The sequence below is a fragment of the Myotis davidii genome, unplaced genomic scaffold (assembly GCF_000327345.1).
Source record: "Myotis davidii unplaced genomic scaffold, ASM32734v1 scaffold1166, whole genome shotgun sequence".
NCBI classification, from domain to species: domain Eukaryota; kingdom Metazoa; phylum Chordata; class Mammalia; order Chiroptera; family Vespertilionidae; genus Myotis; species Myotis davidii.
Genome location: NW_006296539.1, coordinates 151,712 through 166,392, shown reverse-complemented (window position 1 = coordinate 166,392; position 14,681 = coordinate 151,712). Strand labels below are relative to the sequence as shown.

General features: G+C 44.7%; 1 protein-coding gene and 1 long non-coding RNA gene across 2 annotated transcripts in view; one reads left to right on the top strand and one right to left on the bottom strand.

Annotated features, from left to right (window-relative positions):
* LOC107184393 overlaps nt 1-12,815 on the bottom strand; it is a 14,402-nt gene extending 1,587 nt beyond the window's left edge. Inside the window, exons 1-2 of the long non-coding RNA XR_001515222.1 lie at nt 12,805-12,815; nt 2,950-2,956 (exon numbers count right to left, since the gene is read on the bottom strand). This is a non-coding gene — a long non-coding RNA (uncharacterized LOC107184393). The remainder of the gene's footprint in view (nt 1-2,949; nt 2,957-12,804) is intronic.
* The window catches only part of LOXL2 (lysyl oxidase like 2), a 101,479-nt gene that overhangs the window by 11,690 nt on the left and 75,108 nt on the right, over nt 1-14,681 (top strand). The gene's annotated exons all lie outside the window — the stretch shown is intronic.

Here is a 14,681-nt window from a genome sequence, read left to right as displayed (position 1 = left end):
TCAGATCTCACAGAACTGGACAGTGCTATTCATCAGGCATGGTGTCAGATTCCTCGCATCACCTTTCAACATCTCGTGGAGTCAATGCCAAGAAGAATCGCCGCAGTATTGAAGGCAAACGGTGGCCCAACGAAGTACTGATGGGATATTCATAATAATCTGGCCACCCAGTGTATAACCTTGCTGAATTCTTTCATCAGTTCTTATAGTCTTTTAGTAGATTCCTTAGGATTTGTTATTTACTTGTGTGAGTAGATTCTTTCTTTTCATTTAATTTCATTTTTAAATTAAATTTATTGGGGTGACTTTGGTTAATTCGATTATGTAGGCTTTGCCCTGGCCTGTGTGGCACTGTTGGTTGAGCATTGTCCTGTGCATGTAAAGGTCACCAGTTCAATTCCCAGTCAAGGCATATGCCTGGGTTGGGGGTTTGATCCCCAGGCAGAGTGCATACAGGAGGCAACCCATCGATATCTTTCTCTCTCTCTCCCTAAAGTCAATAAGAACATATTTTTTTGAAAAGATTATTATGTTTCAAGTTTAGATTTCTATAATACATGATCTGTATATTGCATTGTGTGCCCACCACTCGAAGTCAAATAATCTTCCATCGCCATATACTAGTATTTGGCTCCCTTTCCCCCCACTACCCCACTACCCCCTTCCCTCTGGCAACGACCATACTGTTTTCTGTGTCTATGAATTTCAGTTTTATGTCCCATAAATGAGTGAAATCATATGATTCTTAGCTTTTTCTGACTGAATTATCTTGCTTAGCATAATATTCTCAAGGTCCATCTTTTCTTATAGCTGCGTAGTATTCCATAGTATATATGTACCACATCATCTTTATCCAGTCATCTATCGAAGGACACTTTGGTTGTTTTCATGCCTTGGCCACCATGAGTAGTGCTGCAGTGAACATAGGAGTGCATATATCTTTGTGAATAATTTTTTTAACATTTCTTTAAAAAAATATATTTCTTTATTGATTTCAGAGAGGAAGGGAGAAGGAGAGATAGATAGAAACATCAACGATGAGAGAGAATCATTGATTGGCTGCCTTCTGCATGCCCCCTACTGGGGATCGAGCCTGAAACCCAGGCATGTGCCCTTGGCTGGAATCGAACCTGGGACCCTTGAGTCCACAGGCTGATGGTTTATCTACTGAGCCAAGCTGGATGTTTTTAACTTTTTCAGGTAGATACCCAGAAAAGGGATTGCTGGGTTTGCTGGGTCATATGGTAACTCTATTCTTAAGTTTTTGAGGAACTGCCATACTTGTGTGAGTAGATTCTTAAACAAAAAGTAGGTGTTCAGAGGGTGGATATGTAATATCCTAAACCAGGGCAAAGCAAGTCCAAAGGCAGGGTACTGTGAAAGCAGGTGTCTCTGGGAACATACACACTCAGGTCACTGTGGCTAGAGCTAAGGATTTGGGGTTAAAGCTGGTGCGTGTCATGTTAAAGACAGTGGGAGCCATGCCATGCCATTCCAATAAGAACATTAGAATCATTCTTAGAAGGAGGCCCAGAAAAGCATGTATAACATTGATCAGGCCCAAAGGTAGCTGAGAAAGCCTGCTTTCCTCAGGAAGAGCAAGAACTTAAAGGTCTCTGGGCATATGCCACTGCTCTCTGGATGCCATTGTCTCCAGGAATGAGTGCCAGAGACACGCTACCGCTGGCATTGTGCAGCCGAGCCTCGCCAGCGTTGGTGATGTGGCAGCTGGTGCCTGCTATGCTCACTGGGCTTCTGGAAGGGAGACAGCATTTCTACAGAAAACAGAAGCCCAGATCGCAGGCTCTTAACAAACTCCTATCCCCGACCCCTGTGGCCAGACATTTCCAGACAAGCCAAAGATGGGTGTGGTCTCTACCAGCTGCTTCCTCCTCTCTGGGTCCCTGGGTCTCGATCTCATCTGAGGGGCTCATGCCTGAAGAAGTGACTGTTGGCCCGGGTTGCATCGCTTGGAGGAGAGCCTGGCCTGGAAACTCCAGGAGCACAGAAGGTGTTCAAAGCCAAGAGTGAGCCCTGCTATGATTACTGTTCATCCGTCACTTTTAGTGTGTGAGTTTTTGTTCTGAGGTGGGTTTCTTGTAGACAGCATATATATGGGTCATTTTTTCTGATCCATTCAACTACCCTGTGTCTTTTGATTGGAGCATTTAATCCATTTACATTTAAGGTTATTATTGATAAGTACTTATTTTTGCCCTTTTTTATTTATACCTATGTCCTATCTCTCTTTATGTCTTCTTCTTAAAACAGTCCCTCTAACATTTCTTGCAATGCTAGTTTGGTGGTAATGAACTCCTTTAGCCTTTTTTTTTTTTTTTTTTGGTCTGGAAAGCTCTTTATTTTGCCTTCAATTTTAAAGGATAGCCTTTCTGGATAGAGTAGTGTTGGATTCAGGTCCTTGCTTTTATTACTTTGAATACTCCATGCCAATCCCTCCTGGCCTGAAGGGTTTCTGTTGAGAAATCAGCTGACAGCCTTATGGGAATTCTCTTGTAGGTACCTAACTGTTCCTCTCTTGCTGCCTTTAAGAGTCTCTCTTTGTCTTTAACATTTGCCTTAGGATGTGTCTAGTGTGGTTCTTTTGGGATTTGTCTTGATTGTACTCTTTGTGCTTTCTGGACTTGTGTGACTTTTTCCTTCACAGGTTTTCTATCTCTTGCTCACTTTCTTCTCCTTCTGGGATCCCTATAATGTTATGTTTTATGTTGTCCCAACATTCCCTTAAACTATCCTCTTCTTTAAAAATCTGTTTTCTTTTGTTGCTCTGATTGGGTATTTTTTTCTACCTTGTCTTCCAAATCACTGATTCTATCCTCTGCTTCATTCAGCCCACTTTTAATTCCTTACAGTGTCAGGTGGTATTCTTAATTTCTAACTGGTTCTTATTCACAGTGTCTATGTCCTTTCTCATGCTGATGTAGTTCCCACTAAGTTCCTTGTTGTTCTTACTAAATTCCTTGAGCATCCTTATAACCATGACTTTGAATTCTTTGTCTCATAAATTGCTTGCCTTCACTTCATTTACCTCTTTTCTGGAGATTCCTCCTTGTCTTTCATTTGGAGATTGGCTCTTTATCTCCCCATTTTAACTGTCTCTTTGTGTTTGTTTCTATATATTAGATAGAACTGCTATGCCTCCCACTCTTCATGGGTGGCCTTATGTAGTAAGTGTCCTGTGGGACCCAGTGGTGCAGTCTCTTTGATCTCCTGATCTGGATGTTCTAGGAATGTCCCTTGTGTGGGTTATGTGGGCTTTCCTGTTGTAACTGGGTCTTGATTGTTTTCCCCTTCATGGGTTGGATCTCACCTTAGGCTAGCTGCCTGTGAGGCTCAACCCCAAGGTCATGTGAGTTGTTGTACAGGTGCTGAGAAAGAGTCATTGCTGAACCCTCCTTCCTTTCCTCTTCTGCCTCAGGAAACAATAGTCTTTAGAATTAAATCACTGTAGGAGACACAGTTGTAGGAATTTCAACTTTGGTAGTGACACTAAGGCTTCACGCATAGGAATATGGACTGAGATGCTTAGGTTTAAACCATAAAACGCCTTTAAAATTTATTTTATATTATTGATTTGAGAGAGAGAGAGGAACACTGATTTGTTGTTACACTCACTTATGCATTCATTGGTTGATTCTTGCATGTGCCCTGACCAGTGGATCAAACCCACAACCTTCGTGTATCGGAATGATGCTCTGACCAATTGAGCTATCGGGCCAGGGCATATAGTATTGCCTTTAAGCAGCAGCACTGATTTTGGATTTTCCCTAACCCTTCTTTATGGGCTATGTGCTGTAGAGATAAGATTTGTCTCTTACAGACACTATGTATTTGGCTCTCCCTTCCTGATCCAATTTGAGTGTCGCCAGCAGGCACATTTTAAAGGGTTTAAAATTGTGTTCTCAGCCTCACCAGGAAACAGCCTGGTCAAAATGAGATTCCACCCAGAGCTAGACGTGGATTGTGGGGAACCCCCATCGGTCATAACAAATTATTCCTCACAAAGGCCTCTTTCTGGAAGCTGAAAAAAAATTCAGCTTTGCATGCCTACCTTCTCACCATTAAATTGTGTCCTGAACATTCATGCTCTGTGGCCAGAAAGAGATCGGACTGAGGTGAAATCTTTGGCCAGGAGCCCAATGGACCAGCCCTGGCCAGGTATGTTGTCAAAGTCGGTGATCTTGTCTGATGTGGTTCAGAAGGGCCCCCTTGTCTGCCACTCACTTCCTTCATCCTCTGAGCACACCCCATTCACCCAAAAGAGCCCTCCTCCACAAAGGAATGTGTTCCATGTGGGTCAGAGCAGCACCCAGACCACAGCTGGGGTAGCCCCACAGCGGTGCACTCTGGGCCCTGAATGAGAACCATTCATCACTGCTGCTGGTTGAGCAAGGGTCCCTGGTGGCCTGCGGGGGATGGAGGAGACAACTCCCACCACACCCCCTGGCCCCAGATCTGCATGCCTACATCTGGCAGAGGCGTTGATTTGACTGTTCCAGCTGGGTGAAAGAATTCAGCTGAGCCCCACACTTCACTGTTGAATACACTAAGCAAGTGCCCTTTTCATCGTGGCCACTGCTCCTAGCTGGGGAGTGGCATGATTGTTTATGTGATGCATCCCATTGGGTTAGGCAAGCCAGTTACTGGGAGCTCCGGAGCACACGGTATGGAGCAAGTGATGGGAGGAATGAATCATTTCCCCCACCAGGGGCCTCAGAAGCAGCAGAGCTGTCATGCAAAGCTGGAGCCAGAGTGAGACCTGCTTTAGGAGGGTCCTATGCCATGGATAGTCATGTTCGTCGGTATAAGGATGGCGTTCAGTCTAGAGAATCAGCTTGTGTAAGAAAAGTGCCTTTTGCTTAATGTATGAAATGCACTATGCACAGCAGTGTACAAATTTCATGTCCTCTCCCCCCACTCCCCCCTTATCTGTGTCACTAACTAGGACTCGGTTGCTCACATTGGGCATTTTTTGATTGGGCCACAAAGTGAGATGTCATTAGTAAGAGGCCATAGTCTGTGATATTGTTTAAGAATGTGCTGGTGAAGTCAGTAGCCACTTGATTTTCAGAAAATATTGCTAGGCAGGCAAGTGCTACAGCACAGAATGCCTTCTTCAGGTGGATGATGAAGTGATTCAAATGGGGTTGCTTTGGATCAGTGGGAAAGAAAAACATTGGAATAGCCCCAGGATCTCTTGAGACTCAGAGATGTTTTGGGGAGCAGGCCTTGCACATTCTTTCTGAGGTAGAGTGATTCAGCTGTCAAACGAGCAACCTAAGAAAAGGACCCTGGAAATTTCCATTTTACATTTTTCTCTTTTTCCTTTTGGAACCTTGTTGGGTCAAAATTAAGTAAAGGATTTTCAAATATTCATTCACTATCAGTACAATGCCACTCCTGGAATCATAGAAATCATTGTCTCCATAATGTTCTAGAAAGTTCCTTGGGTGACTTATGCTTTGAAACTAAAGATGTCTTCCAATAAAGGATGTTTATCAAGCAATGGACGTAACACTGCTCAGGATCAACTGAGAAACTTGGGCAAGATCCAGGCGGAGAACCTCTTTCTCCCCCTCTGGCCATACCCTCCGCCTCAACCCCTCACACGGCCAGAAGCACAGGTTGGCTCATGTCCTGCTTAAAAGTCTTATTTGCAGACACTGCAGGCTCCCTGGAGCCCACCCTCCCATTGAACCCAGCACGACTTAGCACCTGCCTAGTTTATATAGCACAAGGGAAGACACCTTTTTATTTAAGTAATTAAGCTTTCTCCAATATTGTGTATTCTTTGGGGCAAATGTTTATTTCTATTTTGCAAACATATTGATGCAAGAGATGGATCCAGGAGGGAACTACCTAAGCTCATTCTTGGGAGTTCCCAGTTCCCCAAATAACACTCGGGGAAGTCGGAAGAAAAAAATTAAATATGACCAATTGCGTAATGCGGCTTAGCACCTTGTAGTTGGCACTTGGACAGCCTGACCCAATTCTAGGAGGCAGTGCCTGTTTGAACCAAAATGTTTGAACCAAAACGTCATATATATTTGTTCATCTTCACCTGAGGATATATTTTTTCCATTTAGAGAGAGTGGAAGGGAAGGGAAGAGACAGGGATAGCGAAACATCAGTGTGAGACAGACACATTGATTGGTTGCCTCCTGCGCACACCCCAGCTGGGGCCGGGGATCAAGCCTGCAGCCGGGGAGGTATGTGTCCTTGACCAGAATTGAATCTGTGACCCTTCAGTTCTTGGGTGGACGCCCTAACCACTGAGCAAAATTGGCTAGGGCTTACCCGATATTTTTTGACCACCTACTGTGGGTCAGGAATTTAAGAAATACAATCTTTGATTTTTAATATATATATATATATGTGTGTGTGTGTGTGTGTGTGTGTGTGTGTATTTCAGAGAGAAGGAAGAGGGAGAGATAGAAACATCAATGATAAGAGAGAATCACCTGTCCAGCCCCTTCTTTGTGGAGAAGATGGGCAGGCTGGCTGGATAGTCGCTGCATGCGGGGAGCTGATTCTGGCTGCTATTGTCAGGAATGCTTGGGACCTGGAGTCGCAGTGATATGGAGGAATTCTATCCCTGGCTGCTCCAGACACCCCCTGAGGTCCAAGTCCCTCTGTCAGCAAGTTTATTCTAGCGTCAACCGTGTGAACGTTGTATCCTCCAAGGTATTGTATTGAATGTAAGAATGCCTTCAACTGCTCAGTCAAGAGTCCCATGAAAACATACTAGGAAAGACAATGTCCCTCTTTCTGCTGAGCCCTGGCCACACTCCTCTGGCATGTGCTGGCTCTTATTTGTGTCAGTCAAACACTGCAGTCCTTGGGCATCTTGCCTTGAACCCTCTCGTGAGCTAATCTGTGTGAGTAATTAAAGCCGTCTGCTCCATAGTTCCTAGACTTCACGTGGGTGAGGTTTTCACGGAATCCTTTCCAAGGTGGGCCTTCCCGCTGTGGGCGGTCCTCTGCGGGCCTGGAGAGGGTTGGTGAGACCTGAGCTGCAGAGATGCTGGCTGTGGGCAGGTAGAGGGTGGCCCCGGAGTTTCCATGGTGGGTGGTGGTGCAATCTCACTGGTGCAGGCTCTTCCTGGGTTGCCAATGACCTTGGAGATTTTCAAAGGCGAAGGTTGAGAATAGATCTTCCTGTTTAAAAACTCTCCCAACTTCGTATCACATAAATGTTTCCACCAGGCCTTTTTTATTATTATTTTTATTTTTATCCTTACCCGAGGATATGTTTTTATTTATTTTAGAGAGAGAGGAGGGAAACACCCATTGGTTGGCTCCCATATGTGCCCCAACTGGGCAACAAACACACAACCTAAGGCCCTGACTAGGAATCGAACCCACAACTTTTTGGTGCAGGGAACAACACTCCAACCAGCTAAGCCACCTGGCTGAGGGCTCCACCAGGCTTTTTGATGTCTGTAGAGAAGTACAACTCTTTGAGCGAAGAGTAAGAGCAGGTGTGAGGAGGAGAATAGTGTCCTCCATCAATCCAAATGTCATCAAAGGTTCAGGAGGGTCAAAGGAGAAGGAATTTACCATATTTGTTTATGATTTGAGACATAGTGTGAGTCTGTGGGGTTTTTTTTATTTGAAATGGAAAACTTTTGTACGACAGCTTTGCATTCTGCTTTTTAAATATTTTTAATTTTATTTTTCAATTACATTCAATATTATTTTGTATTAGTTTCAGGTGTACAGTGGTTGGGCAATCATATACATTACAAAGAGACCCCCCTGATATTTCAAGTATCCACCTGGCCCCGTACATAGTTATTACAATATTATTGACTATATTCCCTATGCTGTACTTTACATCCGCATGCCTATACCAGAACTACCAATTTGTATTTCTTAATCCCTTCACCTTTTTCGCCCTGCCCCCTCCCCTCTTTCCTTTTGGCAACATCAGTCTGTCCAACACACTTTTAACAAGCGCCTGACCTGTGCTAGGCCAGGGCCCACAGCACCCCTGCAACTTTAGCAGAGAGAGGACTTCTTCAGCCACCAGGAAACAGCCTGACCCAGCCTGGTTGGCAAGCGCCCACTTGGGCACGGCTCCAGCACAGCTGCTGCGGGCTGGTGGGAAAAGCCAGGCGCAGAGGCTGTGGGCAGTTCCCACCTCGGGACCCTGGTAGGCCATGCCTGCGCCCCGCAGGCTCACGTGTGCCGCTGCCCCCCCAGCCACAGGACCACCTGGGCCCGAGCTCCTATGGACTGCAGAGTCTGTCCCGGTGCCGCCCTCTGCAGTTGGACTGACATTGTACCACCTGCCTCCTCTGCACCTCCAGCCAGGGCTCAGGTCTAAATGCATCATCCGGGTGGCAGGTGGCCCATGCTGCCAATGCCCAGGTGAACACCTGAGCTGCAGCGGTGGGACCACCCTGAGCTGGTTCCCTACAGGCCACCTCACCCCCTGCAGCTAGGGTCTGGGATGGAGGGGCTGCACCTGAGCTCAAGCTCAAACCCGCAACAGCCCCCAGGAAACCCTCACCTATCCTGGTTGGCAGGCGACCACCAGGGGAGCGGGCAAGGCCTCGGGTCTGCAGTGGGTTATGGTAGAATAAAGGCCTCATGGAAGGGGTGGCCCAGCACTCCATCTACCCAAGCTCTGCTCTGGACGTTGGCTTCTACCTGAAGGTTTTTCGCTCCTGAGGGCTGCATGGATTCCCATGAAAAATGAATTTTGACAAAGCATTAAGGGAAAGATGGACATTTTGTTTTTTAAATGTTCAGTTTCTTTAAATATATATATATATATATGTATATTATTGATTTCAGAGAGGAAAGGAGAGGGAGAGAGAGAGTGATAGAAACATCAATGATGAGAGAGAATCATTGATCAGCTACCCCCTGCTGCCCCCCACTGGGGATCGAGCCTGCAACCTGGGCATGTGCCCCTGACAGAATCAAACCCGGGACCCTTCAGTTCACAGGTCAACCCTCTATCCACTGAGCCAAACCAGCTAGAGCAAAGCAAAGATGAACATTTAATAGAAAAGGGGATAAAAAACATGAAGAGGTAATCTTCTAAAAAAAGCAATATTAGTGACCAATAAGTGGGGGTGGGGGCGTTGTGGGTGGCGCCAGGCTCACCCTCACTAGCAACAAAAGAAATGCTAGTCACAACAAGATACCTTTTTCTGCTTATCAGGTGGGAGAAAGTTTGAAAACATGGTCATAGCTGGAATGTTTGAGGATATGGGGAACCTACATCCTGCCTTTGACATGAATATTGGTGCAGTCTTTCTGAAGGGCAGTTAATATACAAAAGTGTTCACTTTCACCAGCTGCTTGACCCAGCAATTTTACTATTGGGAATTTATTCCAAGACGATGGACAGTTTAGCAACAAAGATATTAATTTCAACCATCTTTATAGCAGTGAAAACAAAAAATAGTGATAACCCTGGCCAGGTAGCTCAGTTGGTAAGAGCATCATCCTGATACCCCAAGGTTGTGGGTTCGTTCCCCAGTCCGGACACTTACAAGAAGCAACCAATGGATACATGAATGAGTGGAACAACAAGTCTCTCTCTCTCTCTTTCTAAAATAATTTTTTAAAAGAATTAATTTATACTTAATAGTGGGGTGGGTGAGAGAAGTCTCTCTCTCTCTCTCTCTCTCTCTCTCTCTCTCTCGTCAATCAATAAATTAAAAATTAAGAAAAAAGTGATAAGATTATTGTAACCGAAACCCAAGTTCTGTTGCCTGCCGCCACAAAAACCAAACTCGTTATACAGAGCGGGACCCTTGTCACAAAGCCCATCTCCCCATCCCGGAGCAGGCAGAGGTTTTTATAAGGAGGGGAAGGCAAGCCAGAACAAAGAGACCAAGGGGAGGGGGTTGAAAAGTTCTCTACGTGCAGGCCAGACAGTCATTCCCATAAGGACCTGGAAACCGGTCAAGAGATGGTCTGTTGTGCATCATCCGGGCCTTCATCATCCTGGTTCTGTGTTTGAAGGTCAGCAGATTTCCCGGAACTGGGCTGCAGGTCCGAGTTTTATCTTTTGGTTAGTTCCTAGGATTCTTACACAAACATGCTGCAAGCTACCTGTTAGTCAGAGTCAGCAGCTACAGAAACAATGTCAAATGAATGGTGGGGTGGGTTACAGTTCCCACTGCTACATTATATGATGGAATATTGAGGCCCTAGCTGGTTTGGCTCAGTGAATAGAGCGTGGGCCTGTGGACTGAAGGGGACATGCCCGGGTTGTGGGCTTGATCCCCAGTAGGGAGCGTGCAGGAGGCAGCCGATCAATCAATGATTCTATCACATCATTGATGTTTCTATCTTTATCTATCCCTTCCTCTCTGAAATCAATAAAAATATATTTAAAAAAAGATTGAATACTGTGTAATAAAAGTTTCGTAAAATAAGAGACAATGAGGCATAATGTTTGCAATATACTGAGAAATGTGAAGAGCAGTTTACAAAGCACTATGTAGATGATTCCAGTATGTATATATATTAGTGGCCTGGTGCACAAATTCATGCATCAGTGGGCTCCCTCGGCCTGGCCTGCACCCTCTCGCAATCCGGGACCCCTTGGGGGATGTCAGACTGCTGGTTTCGGCCTGACCCCCATAGGCCAGGCCAAGGGACTCCACCAGTGCACAAATCTGTGCCCTGGGCCTCTAGTATACATATAAATTCTTTGGTTAATCTCTTCCCACCCTCCTTCCCGCCCTCCCAAAGATCTGTTCGTCTGTTTCACGCTTCCATGTCACTGGTCCTACCTTGTTCATCAATTTATTTTGTTCCTTACACTCCACATATAAGTGAGATCATGTGATATTTGATGATTCCAGTTTTGAAAAGCAAATATTTATGTACAGAAAAGCGTTATAAGAGGTACACACCACAGTGGTATTAACAGTTACCTCTGACAGTGGTGCTGCAAATGATTTTTCTTTCTTTTACTTATGGCATTGTCCACATTTTTATCACCAGCTGGTATAACTTTGGCAATAAGAAGCAACAATAACAAAACCCCATAAAAGTTATTTTTAAAAGAGGAGAGAAGCAGCTGGGTGCAATCATTTACAATTCCCCAGAGCAAGGAGTAGGAGAAAGCTGTACAAAAGAAGCAAACATTTCAGGAGCACTTTTCTAGAAAGATTTAGGAGTTGAACACTGGCCATTCCCACAGATTAGAGATTCCAAGATGATGGGTGGAGCAGTTTATAGATATGCACACCCAGAGATTAAGATTTCTTTTTTAAAAATGAAGGAACACTTTCTTTCATTTCTTTTTGAGATAAGAATAGGCGGACTGGGGTGGGTAAGAGATCAACTGAAGGACTTGTATGCATGCATATAAGCATAACCAATGGACATAAGACACTGGGGGGTAGGGGAGGCCAAGGGATTGTCAAGGGCAGGGAAAAAAAAAGGAGACATATGTAATACTCTTTGTAATACTTTAAGCAATAAAAAAAGAAAAAAAGGATAGGCGGACTGGAGACCTCTGTAGCTCTGGTGAGAGGGAGACCGTGGGAGGTAGTAGGCACGGGCTGGCCTGCAGGGAAGCCGTCTGGGGCAGTAAGCACAGCGGCGAAGGACACAGCCCAGGTCAGCCTGCTGCCCTCTTCCACATCCTGGCTTGCCACTTACCATCGGTGCAACCTCAGGCAACTCGCTGAACACCTCTATGCCTCCTATCCTCCTGGGCTAACAATGGTGTTTATTAAGTGAATGAATGCCCTAATAGTTTATTTTCCCTTTTATCGCATTTGCAAATATTTGTAGATTTTCTAGGTATTCTCTTATTATTGGTTTATAGCTTAATTCTATTATAGTCAGGCAACACATTCGGTGTGACTTCATTAAATGTGGTGAATCTTGCTTTATGACCCAATTTAGGGTCCCTTTGGGTTAATTTTGCATGTGAACTTGAAGTGAATCTGTCTTCTGTAGTCCTTGAATATGGTTGATAGAACCTTGTCAATTAGTCATGTTTGTTAATCATGTCCTTCACATCTTCAGTGCAAGGACCTTTTTGCTGATTCCATCAGTGACTGACAGGGGTGTGTAGATGATTACAGATTTCTCAATTTTTTCCTGTTAAATCTGTCAATATTTATTTTATTCATATTGAATCTATGTCTTCTTGGCAGATTGGCTCTTGCATCATCATAATCTGTCCCTTTTTGTCTACAGTAATGTTTCTTGTCTAAAAGTGACTTTATCTGACTTTGTACCAGTTATTGTGTGTATTGAATATCTTTTTCCATCCTTTTACTGTAAACCTCTGTCTTCTGAAAAAAACATAAAGTAATATTGTTTTGTTAAATCATCTGATGTCATTTTTGATATATTTGGGTTTAAATCCACCACATTACTATTTTTTTATTGTGACAACTATTTTGTGTTACTTTTTCCTCTACTTTAATTTGGTTTAATCAGTATCAATAATAATAAAAGCATAATATGCTAATTAGACCGGATAGCCTGATGTCCTTCTGGAAGAAGTTGTGGTGGCAGGGGCTGAGGCAGAGGCGGTTAGAGGTGATGAGGCAGGCAGGCATAGTGGTTAGGGGCGATCAGGCAGGCAGGCAGGCAAGCAGTTAGGAGCCAGTGGTCCTGGATTGCAGGATTGGGCCTAAACTGGCAGTTAGACATCCCCCGAGGGGTTCCTGGATTGGAAGAAGGTGCAGGGGGGGGGGCTGAGGGACCCCTCCCCCTTGCACGGATTTTGTGCACCGGGCCTCTAGTTTTTTTATAATTTCATCACCCCTCCCCTTAGTACCCTCTTCATGCTACTTAGCTTTTACTCTTATGGTGATTACAACATGCACCTATTAGACTTTACAAAGTCTAATAAAAAGTAGTACTTTTACCATTTCCAGACAATGCAAGAACCTTGAAACGCGGTTCATTTAACCCCCTCCTACCTTTTGTGCTGTTGTTGCCATGCTTTTAATGATGCATAGACAGGGGTGGGCAAAATGAGCTTTACAGTTGTGGGTATGAGAAACAGAGTTTATTCTTGTATTATTATTTATTAATTATTGTATTATTTATTTGTATTATAACTGTAAACCTACTTGTGCCCACCCATATTTTAAACCCATGAGTCATTTTATTGTTTTCACAAGGTTGATCCTCATTTAGATTTACCTACATAGCTGCCCCTCCTGTACCCTCATTCCTCCTGCTCCTCCATACTAATATTTTGGATCAGTTTTCCTTTGGCCTGAAGAACTTTTTTTACTATTAACATGTTATGGATCCTCTGCGAACAAATTCTCTCCATTTTTGTTTGTCTGCAATGTCATTGTTTTACCTTCATTCTCTCCAGCAGTTCCAGGATTTTAGGTTGACTGCTATTGTTTTCATCCTTTTGAAAATGTCATGCCATTGCCTCCCTCGCCTCCTTGTTTTCTGTTAAGAGTTCAGCTGTTGGTCTTCTGTTGCTCCTTTGAAGGTAATGCTCCTTTTATACTCTGGCTGCTTTTAAGGTTTTCTGCCCTGGATTTTCTGCAGCTGGGTTTTGACGTGCTCAGACATGGTTTCTATGTAAACTATACTGCTTGGGCTGATAATCTGTCATCAATTTTAAATAATTCTTGGCTGTTATCTCTTCAAACAGCTCTTTCCTACGTTCTCTCTCCCTCTCCTCTCCTGGGGAATTCCAAGTATGTGGATGCAGGAGCTTTCTTACAATAGAACACAGCTCTGCTCTAACTTGGGCCCCTTCCACTCCAGCCCGGGCTAATTAACAGAGCCCCACCTCCTGTCAGAAGGCTCTGAACTCCTGGTTTTGTTCTGGGAGGCTGCCCCAAGCAGGCTCCTCAGCATCCTGGCCAATGGCTTGGGAACTGGCGAATGCCTGGAGGGGAAAAGCAGACAGAGGTGCTAGGCTCGCCTCAGTGCACTTCCTGTCTCTCGGGATTCTTGACTCTTGCTGCCTCTAGTGTTCCAGTGCCTTCAGATGTATGCCTTCAGAACTTTATCTGCCTATTCCCGTTGTTCATCTAATACAAGCTGGTCTGCTAAAGCCAGAAACATGAGGTGCTGTGTGTAAAGAACACAATGATGGCTTTTGCCCCTTGGGGCTGCAGCTGTGAAACTGCCTCTCACCAAGTGACATCATCCCTCCTGGGCAGCTCTGGGCAGTTATCTGGTCCTTCGTTGATGGTGGTGAGCCACGAGGAGTAGGATTAGCCTGCCCTCTGGACCTGGTTAAAATGAAATGTACTATGTCACCCTTTGGTTTCCACCTCCTGGTCCTGGTTTTGTGTTTGGGGGGGAGGGGGCCCCATATGCCAAGCGTATTTCCTTTTCCACGAGACACACCTGCAGTCCCTTTAAAACAGTTGTTCCCTCTCTCTGAATTATGAAAGGGCACATGATCTTGTTTTATGACCTTACCCTGGAACTCTGGGAGGCAGGCTCAGTCTGGGCCTGGTGACCATGATCTTGAGAATTTTACATTTTTATTTATCAGATGCTCCTGTAGTGTTTGTTAGATGTCATTCATTCCATCTTCAAAACAATGCTATGAGCTAGATATAATTATCATCCACTCCACATACGGGAACCTGAAGCGCAGAGAAGTGAAGCATTTTGCCCAAGGTCATAGAGCTAGTAAGGGTCAGAGTGCGGATTCAAACTCCGATTATCTGGCTCCAGAATCC